Source organism: Diabrotica virgifera, chromosome 3 (assembly GCF_917563875.1).
Source record: "Diabrotica virgifera virgifera chromosome 3, PGI_DIABVI_V3a".
Taxonomy (NCBI): domain Eukaryota; kingdom Metazoa; phylum Arthropoda; class Insecta; order Coleoptera; family Chrysomelidae; genus Diabrotica; species Diabrotica virgifera.
In genome coordinates, this window is record NC_065445.1 from 237582880 (window position 1) to 237595634 (window position 12755).

Below are 12755 nucleotides of genomic sequence, written 5' to 3' on the forward strand. Positions count from 1 at the left end.
GGTTGGAACATTTTTATTTTCGAATTACATGGAGAAAAAGGAAGATTTTTAAGAAGATTTAAAAATGCATTCTATAATTTTATCACTATTTTTACAAAAACCATTAATTTTAAACCCGTTCAACTTTTTGAAAGTAGAAATAACACTATATTAAAAGGCATTGCAGAAGAAAAACAATGCATTTAAATTCTGGTGAATGAGAGGTTAAATGTATGTACTTTTCATTTTTCTTTAAAGTACATTAGTCATATATTTTTTGGACCATATCTCGCTTAGTTTGAACGTAACCGGCACTTAATGGTGCTCATTTTAAAGTTCTTTTCAAACACTACAAAAGGCGTTGGTAGCATTATACACCTAAAACCTACCGTTCCTCTGTTATTTCAAGTTGATTACAACAATTTGAGCATGCACCAAAAAATAAACTCTTTTCACCTACCATATCTCTTTTTGTATTATAAATATAGCTATTTGTATAACAAGGGAGGAAAGTGCTACTTTTCGTCCCGAGAATAAAGTTTACTGCCCGACGCGTAGCAGAGGCCAGTAATCATTCAAGGGAGGAAAAGGCACTTTACTCCCATGTTATACATATGGTTTTTCCACCTTCCTCAAATTAATAACAAGTCAATTTTCATTTTTAATTAATTTATTTATGTAACTAACCAGCAAAATTTATTAAAACTAAAACTAACAAGTAGGTACAATATAACTGTCAACTGTCAAATATAAGTCAAATTATTAATGTAAACATTGTTAAATCAAAATAACAATTTACTGTTTTTTACCATTCTGCAAAATACTGGGTGTATTATAAATAAACGTTAAAATGTATAGATACTTAAGTAATAGAAAATAGATATTGTACAGGGCGTCAATAAGTTATATTTCATGAATGACGTCACTTTTACTTTTCCTCCCTAGGGAAGAAAAATATTTTCCTCCCTAGGGAGGAAAACTTTAACTTTGCTCCCTACAATCAGGTCCGGAACAGTATACTTTCGGTAGAGGTAGGTGGAAAAAACATTTACGAAGGAACGAATCTCTTTGTTATTTATAATCTAAAAAATATTTTTTATAGTGTTTTTAGTTCGATGCATAGTTTTTAAGGCATTCATAAAAAACCGTCCGAAAAGGTGTCATTTTTCGATGAAAATGGCCAATTTTCAACTAGGCATAACTCAACAGTTTTGAGTTCTCAAAAAAAGTATAGACCAGTTTTTACTTAGAAAGGTTCTCTAGCCACTTCCGTGCTTACTTTGACCAACAAATTTTCCACCCCCTTGAAATGGTGGGAACCGCCCCTAGATATAAGCGCCATACTATATAGGGTAGATTTTGATTCTTGAGCTATTCCCTAGTTACTGTGAAAATATCAAGTACATCTATGTAGTAGGATGGAATTTGGAGCCAAGTACCTTCATTGACTGCCCTATAATAATGCTCTGCTATGATCACGTGAGAGAGGACACACACAAGATTATAGCCAAATTTATATTTACTGTAACTTTTCGAGTTTTTGAGCTACAGTAACGTTTTATGTCATTGGAATGGTAATTTTTCATTCTTTCAAAATATGTTAAACATTTGAAAAAATTAAGATTTTTTTTTTCATTTCCGGTTCAACCGAAAGGCACATTTTGGGTAAAATTTATTGTGATAATAGAAAATAAAGTACCATATATGTCTGAAAAATTTCAAATTTTAGTTTCTATTACAAATTACGGGCACTCAAATATTTTTTTATTGAAAATTCATAACTCCCCTCCTATGAGGATCTAAGAAATCTGACTAATGTCATTCAATTAACCGATAGGATATCAAAAATATATCAAAAAATATACAAATTCCTTGGAGCCACTTTTGAGAAAATTTAGTTGAAAGTTATGTCAAATTTTGACCCCTTAAATATAGGCAACCCATAACTTCTCTGAAAAACGATAATATTCTTCTTATAGCCCCATCTTTAGGCTATATATCGATTTTTTCAAATTAAACTTATCTTAAACAAGTTTTTAGATAGGTAGGGAAATGTGTAGGGTGGGCGGTCGGCCATGTTGGCCGCCATTTTGAATTTGGAAATGTCAAATTCCGTATTTCTATTTACCTATCGATGAGCTAACTTTGAGTTAAATTTCATTCGTTTCGCTCAAAATTTGCAAAAATGGGCCGTAAATAACCCCCCTATTTCGGCCCCCCTTTAAGAAGTTTTTTATTAAAGCTTAGTTTCTCGATAAAATTCTCTTAAACTTACTCACACCGAATTTCATCGAAATTGGTCTGGTAGTTTTTGCTGGGTGGTGGCGACATACCTACGTACATACGTACGTACGTACATACGTACGTACATATTTCCGACATGTTTTTTTATTTGCTTTTTAGACTCAGGGGGACTCAAAACGTCGAAAAAAAGTGAAATCTGAAAAAAGTGAAATCTGAAGTGAAAAAAAATGGAGACGAAAACATAGTACGATACATCAAGGCAAATAGACAATGACAATAATTGATCTGTCTAGCAACGATATTACAGCCAGCGATATTTATAAAAATAAGACAACATATTAAAAAAATCACTTAAATCGGACAACAGGTTTAGGAAATTCGAGACATTAACAATGACCCGTTTTTAAGGTGGTGCGTAATTTTTTGGAGAAGTGTATATGGTTATTAAATAATATTTAGGTATTTTGTTTACATGGTATCCGGCTTTATCTGTTCTTTTGTCTCGTAATAGTATGTACTAGTCGAGGAAATGAAGCATTTTGACTCGCAATTTTTTCGTCCAGCATGGATTTACTTGAAATGTTCACAGAAGGTAGGGAATAGTCCAAGGATCATTTTCTATATCACGCCGCTGTACGCTAAAACCTTGGGGGTGGTTGCCACCCCATCTAGGGGGCGGGAATTTTTTATTACATTGTAACTATATAAATCGATTTAAAAAGTGATTATAAGAAAAAAATGTTTTTTACATTTTCTTCGTAAAACTAATATTTTTCGAGTTATTCGCTCTTGAAAGTAACAGTTTTTCGATGAAAAAATCGACTTTTTTAGAGGGTTTTTTGAGAATACCTCGAAAAATATGCATTTAATCAAAAAAACTGTAGATACCAAAATTGTATCTTTTAGTAACACAAACCAAATTATTTTTCTGTAATATCGCCAAGATCAATACAAACCGAGATACGGCATGTTAAAAGTTAGCTTTTTTCGTCAAATGCATAATTTGAAATATTCAACGTAAAATAACGGAAAAACTTTGCATTTTTCGAGGAAAACTTAAATAATCTTTTTTCAAGCATACAGTTAGGCCCTTCAAAAAAAATAATAAAAAGTTTCTAGTCTGAAAAGTAAGCGACTTATGATCAAAAAAAGGTCGGTACCTGCTTTTCTTTATAAAAAAATCAGTGAAACCAACCCCCTAACTACCCTCCTGATTAAAAATTGGTCTTCACCTTTCTGTGATTCCTTTTATATTTGTATTAATAATACACCCAAGAAGTTTGACCTATTTAAAAGGCCTAATTTTAGAAAAATTAGAGTTTAAAGAAAATAAATTTTTTGGAATTTCTTATTTTTCACCTTTTACTTCAAAATATCTCCTAAAATACTGGAGATACGAAAAAATTTATAGATTACCAAATTGTAGCTTCTTTAACAATTAAAATTTCCTTGTGCATAGATTTTCATTACAGTGAACAGTTAGCGAGATATAGCTGTTTAAAACCTCTATTTAAGAGCAAACACCCCCTTATCCGAACCCTTTAAACCCACCCTAATTAAAAACTTAGGGATCTTACGGAATTTAGTTTACACAGTCTTATAGCTCTTCAAAAATTCTACAAATTCATGTTTAAAAAATCTTTTCAACGCCAAAAATAAAGGAGCTATGTTTATAAAACGAATTTTTTTTTCGAAAAATTCGGATAGTCCGCTTATGGATAATTTTCAATGTATGTATAATACCACAGAACCGGTTCGTATACTGGAAGATGACTGAAAAACTATTTGTATTTGTATTTGTACATATTTGTAAATTCGTATTTTTGTGTAAATAAATGTTTTTGTAATTCTTTAATTCTACTTTTTTTTCTGTATAGACCTACTAAAATATCTACTTATAAACACTGTAATGTTATTAAGGGTGGTTTTTAAGGGTTGAAATATTATATTATATCCTAAAGTATAAAACAATCATTATTTAATCAATCAAAACCAAATTTTACCCATATAAAAGTATACAATGTTTTTATATAATTTTTGACAATACGGGGTTATTTACACCGCTAAAAATAATCAACGCCCTTAAGCATGATATAGAATATAGAATATGAAGTACAGGGTGAGATGATCCTAATCCCAAATTTTTATGTAAATCGATGCAAGCCGAAATTATTCTTTTAGGATAAGTAAATTTTTTATATATAGCTCCAACAAGGGTGGTTTTAAGGTTTAAAATATTATGATAGTATATCTTAAAGCATAAAACATTCATTATGTAACTAATAAGAACCAAATGTTGACAATATTAAAGTTTAAAATGTTATTTTATATTTTTTTACAACTAGGGGTAGTTTTCACCCTTACAAAACCAAAAGCGTACAACGGCTCAATATAGAAAATGAACTAGAGGGTCTAATGAGCCTAATCCCAAATTTTTGTACAAATCGATGCTGGACGAAAAAATTGCGAGGTTTTGCCATTTTTTCAGCTTCATTTCCTCGACTATACATACTTCTAAATATTAGCCGCGCTGTTTCGGCAAATTTTGTTTAGCCGAGTGACCTTATAGCACATTCAGCAAAAACAATACAATAATAGGCTTACTGTATACCGATAAGATTTGTGGTGTTTAAATTCCTAGAAAACTGATAATAAAAAAATTAATTACTTATTAGGTATATTTTTTATCAGCTAGGTGACATATTTTTAAAAAGTTTGGTTTGGATACGATATTCGATATTACTATCGGCTTCGCAAAGCAGGAATGTTAGAAGGCTACTATGCTCATAACCCGGACAATTAATTTCAGAGAAGTCGTCTGCTGAGAAGGAATGTACTAAATATTTTATTTTTACATTGTACCTCTGAGTACATGTCAAATGTGTCAAGTGTTTTTTAAATGGATATTTTTATTCGCTATAAGTCCAATTTTCAAAATTTTTGTTACAATTTTTTTGTTTCTCATACAGTATCTAAGAATATAACCGAACTAATATACTCCCTAAAACTACCCTCAGTTCTAACTGAAAGACGCAAGAATCTCGCAAGCTTAGTCTTGTTCTTGCTCAAGTCTTGCACGGTAAGTCTTGGTCTTGGTCTTGCTAAAATTAGGCGGTCTTGGTTTTGGTCTTGATCTTGCGAAAACGCAAGAACAAGACCAAGACTGCAAGACCAAGACCGATTTTGGGCAACACTAGATGGCAGGTGAAGGTCAGTTGGTCACACAAGAAAAAAATGAAAGGGTGCATTAACGATAACAAGCGACCTGTGTAAGATGGGGACGCAACAATGATAGATTATTGCGTAATATCGGTAAGAGTTGAAGGAAAGCCCAAATGCGATCAAGACTGAAAGGGTAGACAAATACAAATATTTAGGAACATTCGTTAGTCAAAACAAAGAACAAACGCAAGAGATTAAAGGTTATATAGAAATAGCAAGGGCAATATTTCTGAAAATGAAATATTGTTTATGTAATAGAGACCTAAGAATAGATCTAAGGATAAGGTAGTTACACTGATACGTTTTTACAACTTTGCTCTACTAATTTGAGACAGGGACATTGAAGCAATTAGAGATTAAGGAATTGGAAGCTTTTGAGCGTTGATGTTATCGAAGAAGGCTACGAGTATCTTATTTAGAGCTGCTGTAAGAAGAGTTTTCTCCTCTATTCAGGTTGATGTCTAACCTGAATAGAGGAGAACCTAGAAGATGCAACCATAAGAAGAAGAAGGCCAAGACTCGCTTAGTATTGTAGAACCAAGAAACTAGTATATAGCAGTCAGAAGATGTTTCAAAACTCCATGAACCTTGCACATACCCATGCCAAAAAAATAACCCTAAACACATTAACTACTACTGTCAAACCCACTTATTAGATTACCGATTATAGAAATATCCCGCTTTAAAGAATAGAAAATTGAGGTGCGGAAACGTTTCTACTAGCCACCAATAATCGGTTATTAGGATACCCCGGTTACAGGAATACTTTTGTTTGCCACGAAGGCCATTCAAACAAGCGGGTTAGACTTAATTTCATACTGAATTTAATATAAACTACTGAAAACAACTGTCATAAGGAAATCAATAAATACTCCAACTATTTAACTAATCCGATAACAAGTTTGACACTTTTTTGCTAAGAAAACGCACTGCAGATACATACATAAAAATGTTTTTAGTAATTAGGGCAGTCAATGAGGGTATTTGGCTCCGCATTCCATCCTACTTCATCTATTTACTTGATATTTGCATAGTAAGTAGGGAATAGCTCATGAAACAAAGTCTACCCTATGCAGATGTGCGCTTTTATCTTGGGGGTGTTTCCCACCCCTTCTCGGGAGTGAAAAATGTTTTGGTTAAAATAGCCACTGAAGAGGCTAGAGAACCTAATTTGAAGCAAAAACTGTTCCATAATTATTTTTTGAAAACTCAATACTTTTTGAGTTATTCGTGGTAGAAAATTGGCCATTTTCATTGAAAAACGACACCTTTTCGGACGGATTTTTGTGAATACCTTAAAAACTATGCATCTAACAAAAAAAGTATATAAAATATTTCTGTAAGTTCTAAAAAAAAAACAAAGAGATTCGTTCCTTCATAAATGTTCTAGTTAAAATAGAAAGAGGGATATGGTAGGTAAGGAGATTTTGTTTTTTGCTGCATGCTCAAATCGGTGTATTCAACTTGAAATAACAGAGAAACGGTCGATTATTTATAGGTGTATAATGATACTTACAACTTTTATAGTGCTTGAAAAGACCTTTAAAATCAGTAATAGATACTAAATGTCGATTAGATTCAAACTAAGCGAGATATTCTGCAAAAAAGTTGATGACTAATGTATTTTAAGAAGAAATGAGAAGTATATTTAACCCCTCATCCATCAGAATTAAAATACATCGTTTTCCTTCCACAGTACTTTATATTATTGTAGTGTTATTTATATGTTAAAGTTGGACTGGTTTAAAATGAATTGTTTTTGAAATAAATAAGATCAAATTATAGAGCGCATTTTTAAATTTTCTTAAAAATCTTCTTTTTCTCCGTGTAACTCGAAAATGTAGGGTTTTTTCAGTTAAAAATTTCGTTTCAACGAAAACTTTTAGTTTATAAATTCGCAAAAGTGTGTGTGTTATTGCGTTGCCGCTCCTGAAATATCTAGAGGCCACCTAGCGATGGATTCCTATGTAGTTTTGTCTTCTGAATCCAAATCTGAAAACAGCAGTTCGCTATCTCTAACCATCTTCGAAATAATATCTGACCTCAAAGTCGTCATTGTGACGTCACAAGCCTCCTTTAAATTGTCATTTTCTTCCGACATAGAAACGTCAACTATACTTTGTTTTCGTTTGAGGCAACTAAACGTCAACATAAAATTGACAAATTGAATATCAGATAAACAAATTTTATTTATTTATGTTAATGTATTGTTAAATTACAGTTAGTCCAGGGCGCATCTGTTTTGAGATGGACGTTGAGAGGTGACTCAAATTTTTTTGCAGAAATTGCTTGAAAATAAATCAAATAATAATATTTGAGTTATTCTCCCACTCAAAAAGGTCCGGAACATTGTTTAAATAATCAAAATGTCAAAATATGAAGGAAAAATTCGATCTTTTTATTGGTTTTTTGATTATAACTTTAAAACTATTCATTTCTGAGAAAAGTTGTACTGACATAAAAGTTGCGTAATTAAATTTCCTACGAAACAAAATTGGTTAAAAATTTAAAAAATAGTGACCCTTGTTGCAAAGTAGCAATAATTGCAAAAAAGAACATACAAAAACAAGTATTCGCATTTTACGTTTTTCAACCATTTATGCTACACTTAGGACCTTCATATTTTACCCAGAAAAACTTTATGATATAGTAAAACAGCACTGTAAACTTCACTAAAATCAGTTTAATAGATTTTGCAAAATAAATTTTGAAATCCAGCTTTCGCAAAAAAAATTCATTTCTTTAAAATGTTGCAGGACGGAAAATAAAGCATATAGCAAGTTGAATTTTTTTTGCTTATAGAAGTGTACTATACCTTTCATTTACAGTTTGCAAAATTAAAATCGATTAATTACCACGGCGTCAGGAAATTTTTTAAATAAACATTAATTTTTGGTGCTACGCGCAGGACAGCGGTGTTCGATTCACAGAAGTTGATTTCCACCAAAATTTCTTCCAATCTTTATCTAATATATTATTTTCTTACTTTATATTTTGTTGTATTTTAATATTTTAATTCCACATAAATCAAACTAATTTTATTATTGTTTTTGAAATATTGTTTAAACAATTGCATATGTTTAAAAATAATAAACTTTTATTCTCTAAGTTAAAATATATTAACAAAGAAAATTTTTGCTAAAAAAATTGTTATTTCAAAGGATAGACTATGTGTTTTTATTTTGCAATAAACAAATTTATTTATTTATATCGAAATGTAATAAAAATTAAAATGTATCAATCATTATCAAAGGTCATTGGAATGCCCAATCAGAGCAAACTATCCGCTGTCCTGCGCGTAGCACCAATAATTAATGTTTATTTAAAAATTTTCCTGACGCCGTGTTAGTTAATCGATTTTAATTTTGCAAATTGTAAATGAAAGGTACAGTACACTTCAATAAGCAAAAAATATTTCAACTTGCTATCTGCTTTATTTTCAGTCCTGTAACATTTTGAAAAAATGAATATTTTTTGCGAAAGCTGGATTTCAAAATTTATTTTGCAAAATCTATTCAACCGATCTTAATAAAATTTACAGTATTGTTTTACTGTGTCATATAGTTTTTCTGGGTGAAATTTGAAGGTCCTAAGTGTAGCTGAAATGGTTGAAAAATGTAAAATGCGAATACTTGTTTTTTGTATGGTTTTTTCGAAATTATTGCTATTTTGCAACAAGGGTGACTATTTTTTAAATTTTTAACCAATTCTCTATTATAGGAAATTTAATTACGCAACTTTTATCTCGGTACAACTTTTCTCGGAAATAAACACTTTTAAAGTTATAATCAAAAAACGAAGAAAAAAAATCGAATTTTTTCTTCATTTTTTGACATTTTGATTATTTAAACAATGTTCCGGACCTTTTTGAAAGGGAGGATAACTCAAATATTATTATTTGAGCTATTTTCAAGCAATTTCTGCAAAAAATTTTGAGTCACCTCTCAACGTCCAAATGTACTAATATTTTTACAAATGCGCCCTGGTCTAAGTTCACTATTTTCAAGGAAAACTGTTTACTTTGTATTTATTTATTTTTATTAGATATCAAATTATACGAGGTATGTCAAAAAATATGAAGTTCGATCAAGATTAAACTATCTTTATTTTTTACAATATTGAAAAGTGTTATTATAAAAAGTTGTTTGGAGTTAAAAACTATGTTCTAATATGCAATTATTACTTGTACATCCTTCTAAAGATAAAAAATATATATTTGAAATTTTTTCTCAAATTAGGGATACCAATATCATTTTCATTCATAACTCTTTTATTATTAATTTTACGAAGAAAAGTTATTCTTTATAAAAAGATCTGCATGGTCTAAAATCTAAGATTTAATCATCAAATATCCAATTTTTTGAATTTCAGAAGTTTGAATTTCACTCAAGAATAAAGTAGTTGTATTTTTCACAATATTGAAAATTGCTATTATGAAAAGTTGTTTGAAATATTATAATAGCTATTTTCCTAACAAGTGCAGAAAGTCATATTTTCCCGCACGCGACTGCAGTCTGCCGAACGACGCGAAGCGGGAGTTCGGCAAGCAGTCGAGTGCGGAAAAGAGACTTTTTGCAAGAGTTAGGAACAATATTTTTTATATCATCATATGTCATATTTTATCAATTTTATTCGAGGTATGTCAAAAAATATGAATTTCGTTCGAGAGTAGAGTACCTTTATAGTTCACAATATTTAAATTAGGATATAATTGCATATTAAAACATAGCATTTAATACTAAACAACTTTTCATAATAGAAATTTTCCATATTATGAATTTAAATCCGTAAATAAACAAAGTTTTCGTTATGATAATGCTCGCATTTTCAGCTTGTTTATTTTTCATTACTGTATCTCTTATCATTTTCAAATTACATGGAAAAAAAAAGAAGATTTTTAAGAAAATTTAAAAATACTATCTATAATTTGATCTTTTATTTTTCAAAAACCATTCATTTTAAACACGTCTAACTTTCTGAACATAGAAATAACACTATAGTAAAAGGTATTGTAGAAGGAAAACGATGCATTTACATTTTGGTGGATGGGGGTTAAAATTACTTCTCAATTTTTTCTTAAAACACATTAGTAATCCATTTTGTTTGCAGCATATCTCGCTTAGTTTTAATGTAATGAACCTTTAATATCGCTCATTTTAAAGGTCTTTTCAAGCACTACAAAAGGTATTGGTAGCATTATACACCTAAAATCGACTGTTTCTCTGTTATTTCAAGTTGAATACACCAATTTGAGAATATACCAAAAAAACAAACTATTTTCATCTACCATATCTCTTTAGACGGGTTATGGGTTATGGAGGAAAGTAACTCTTTGTTTTTTTATAACTTACAAAAATGTTGAATACAGTTTTTTTAGTTAGATGCATAGTTTTTAAGGTATTCGCAAAAAACTGTTCGAAAAGATATTATGTTTCAATGAAAATGGTCAATTTTCAACCACGAATAACTCAAAAAGTATTGATTTTCAAAAAAAAAATATGGAACAGTTTTTGCTTAGAATTTGGTTCTCTAGCGAATTCCGTGATAATTTTAACCAAAAAAATTTTCACCTCTCAGAAGGGGTGGGAACCACCTCCAAGATAAAAGCACACATCGGCATAGGGTAGACTTTGAATTAGGAGATAAGTAGAGGCTAGGCCCAAAAATTTCATTAAAATCCATGCAGTAGGATAGAATTCGGAGGTAATATCCTATTCTTGCTCCCATTGACTGCCTTAAGTGTCAGATTTAATAGTTTAATTCGTATATTGACCTGGTCAAATGAGTGAGGTACATGGAATTTTATAAGATCAATACTAATGTGTTAAATAAAATGATTTTCGATCTAAGAATCATTTATCGTCACCCTAATTAGCAAACCTCGTAACTCCATTTTTACTCAGTGTGTAAATATATGCGCCATCTGTTTGTAAATTAATTCGTTTAACCGAATTAAGTCGTTTAAACAAATCCTGTAACTCCACCTAAATGTAGAAATTAAATATAAGCGAAAAAGAAAACCTTGTAACTCCGTAAATCAGCTTTTTTAAGTCTCGAACAATTTGTCATTTTGGACTTACGAGCTTTGCTAATTAGAATGACGTTATGTACTTTTCTGAGCTACGCGTTACAAAATAAACATGTTTTGTTCGTTTTGAGCCATTTTGAAATGATAAAGACTTTATTTTCAACATTTAATTTATATTTAATGTTTAAATTACCTGTAGTTGCTAAATAGACCACTAATGTGATTATCAATTATATTACGGTGTTTATTTCAGTTATTATATTATCGTGCAATTAGTTAAGCTACGTGTTAAACGTGTGTGAATTGCAAATGAACTTTCCGGTAACTATATCGCAATAACTTAAACTCTAGTTTTCATCTCCGTATTCTCTTTGTTTCTACTTAACTTTGTATTACATATTTATATTTTCCCCTTTTCCAACTTCAGCTCACTTGGGAAATATTATTGCTTAATCTCACAATAGTCCAGGGCGCATCTGTTTTGAGATGGACGTTGAGAGGTGACTCAAATTTTTTTGCAGAAATTGCTTGAAAATAAATCAAATAATAATATTTGAGTTATCCTCCCTCTCAAAAAGGTCCGGAACATTGTTTAAATAATCAAAATGTCAAAAATTTAAAGAAAAATTCGATATTTTTCTTCGTTTTTTGATTATAACTTTAAAAGTATTCATTTCCGAGAAAAGTTGTACTGACATAAAAGTTGCGTAATTAAATTTCCTACAATATAGAATTGGTTAAAAATTTAAAAAATAGTCACCCTAGTTGCAAAATAGCAATAATTGCGGAAAAAACCATACAAAAACAAGTATTCGCATTTTACGTTTTTCAACCAGTTATGCTACACTTAGGACCTTTATATTTCACCCAGAAAAACTTTATGATACAGTAAAACAATACTGTAAATTTCATTAGGATCGGTTTAATATAATTTGCAAAATAAATTTTGCAATCCAGCTTTCGCAAAAAAAATTCATTTTTTTAAAATGTTACAGGAATGAAAATAAAGCAGATAGCAAGTTGAAAATTTTTTTGCTTATAGAAGTGTACTGTACCTCTCATTTGCAATTTTCAAAACTAAAATCGATTAATTACCACGGCGTCAGAAATTTTTTTAAATAAACAATAATTTTTGGTGCTACGCGCAGGACAGTGGTGTTCGATTCACACAAGTTGATTTCCACCAAAATTTCTTCCAATATTTAACTAATATGTTATTTTCTTACTCTATATTTTGTTGTATTTTAATATTTTAATTCCACAAAAATCAAACTAATTTTAT

The 12755-nt window shown here is 30.3% G+C and overlaps 1 protein-coding gene across 5 annotated transcripts in view; it reads right to left on the bottom strand.

Moving 5' to 3' along the window:
* The window catches only part of LOC126881615 (band 7 protein AGAP004871-like), an 83465-nt gene that overhangs the window by 27634 nt on the left and 43076 nt on the right, over positions 1-12755 (bottom strand). The window lies entirely within an intron of this gene.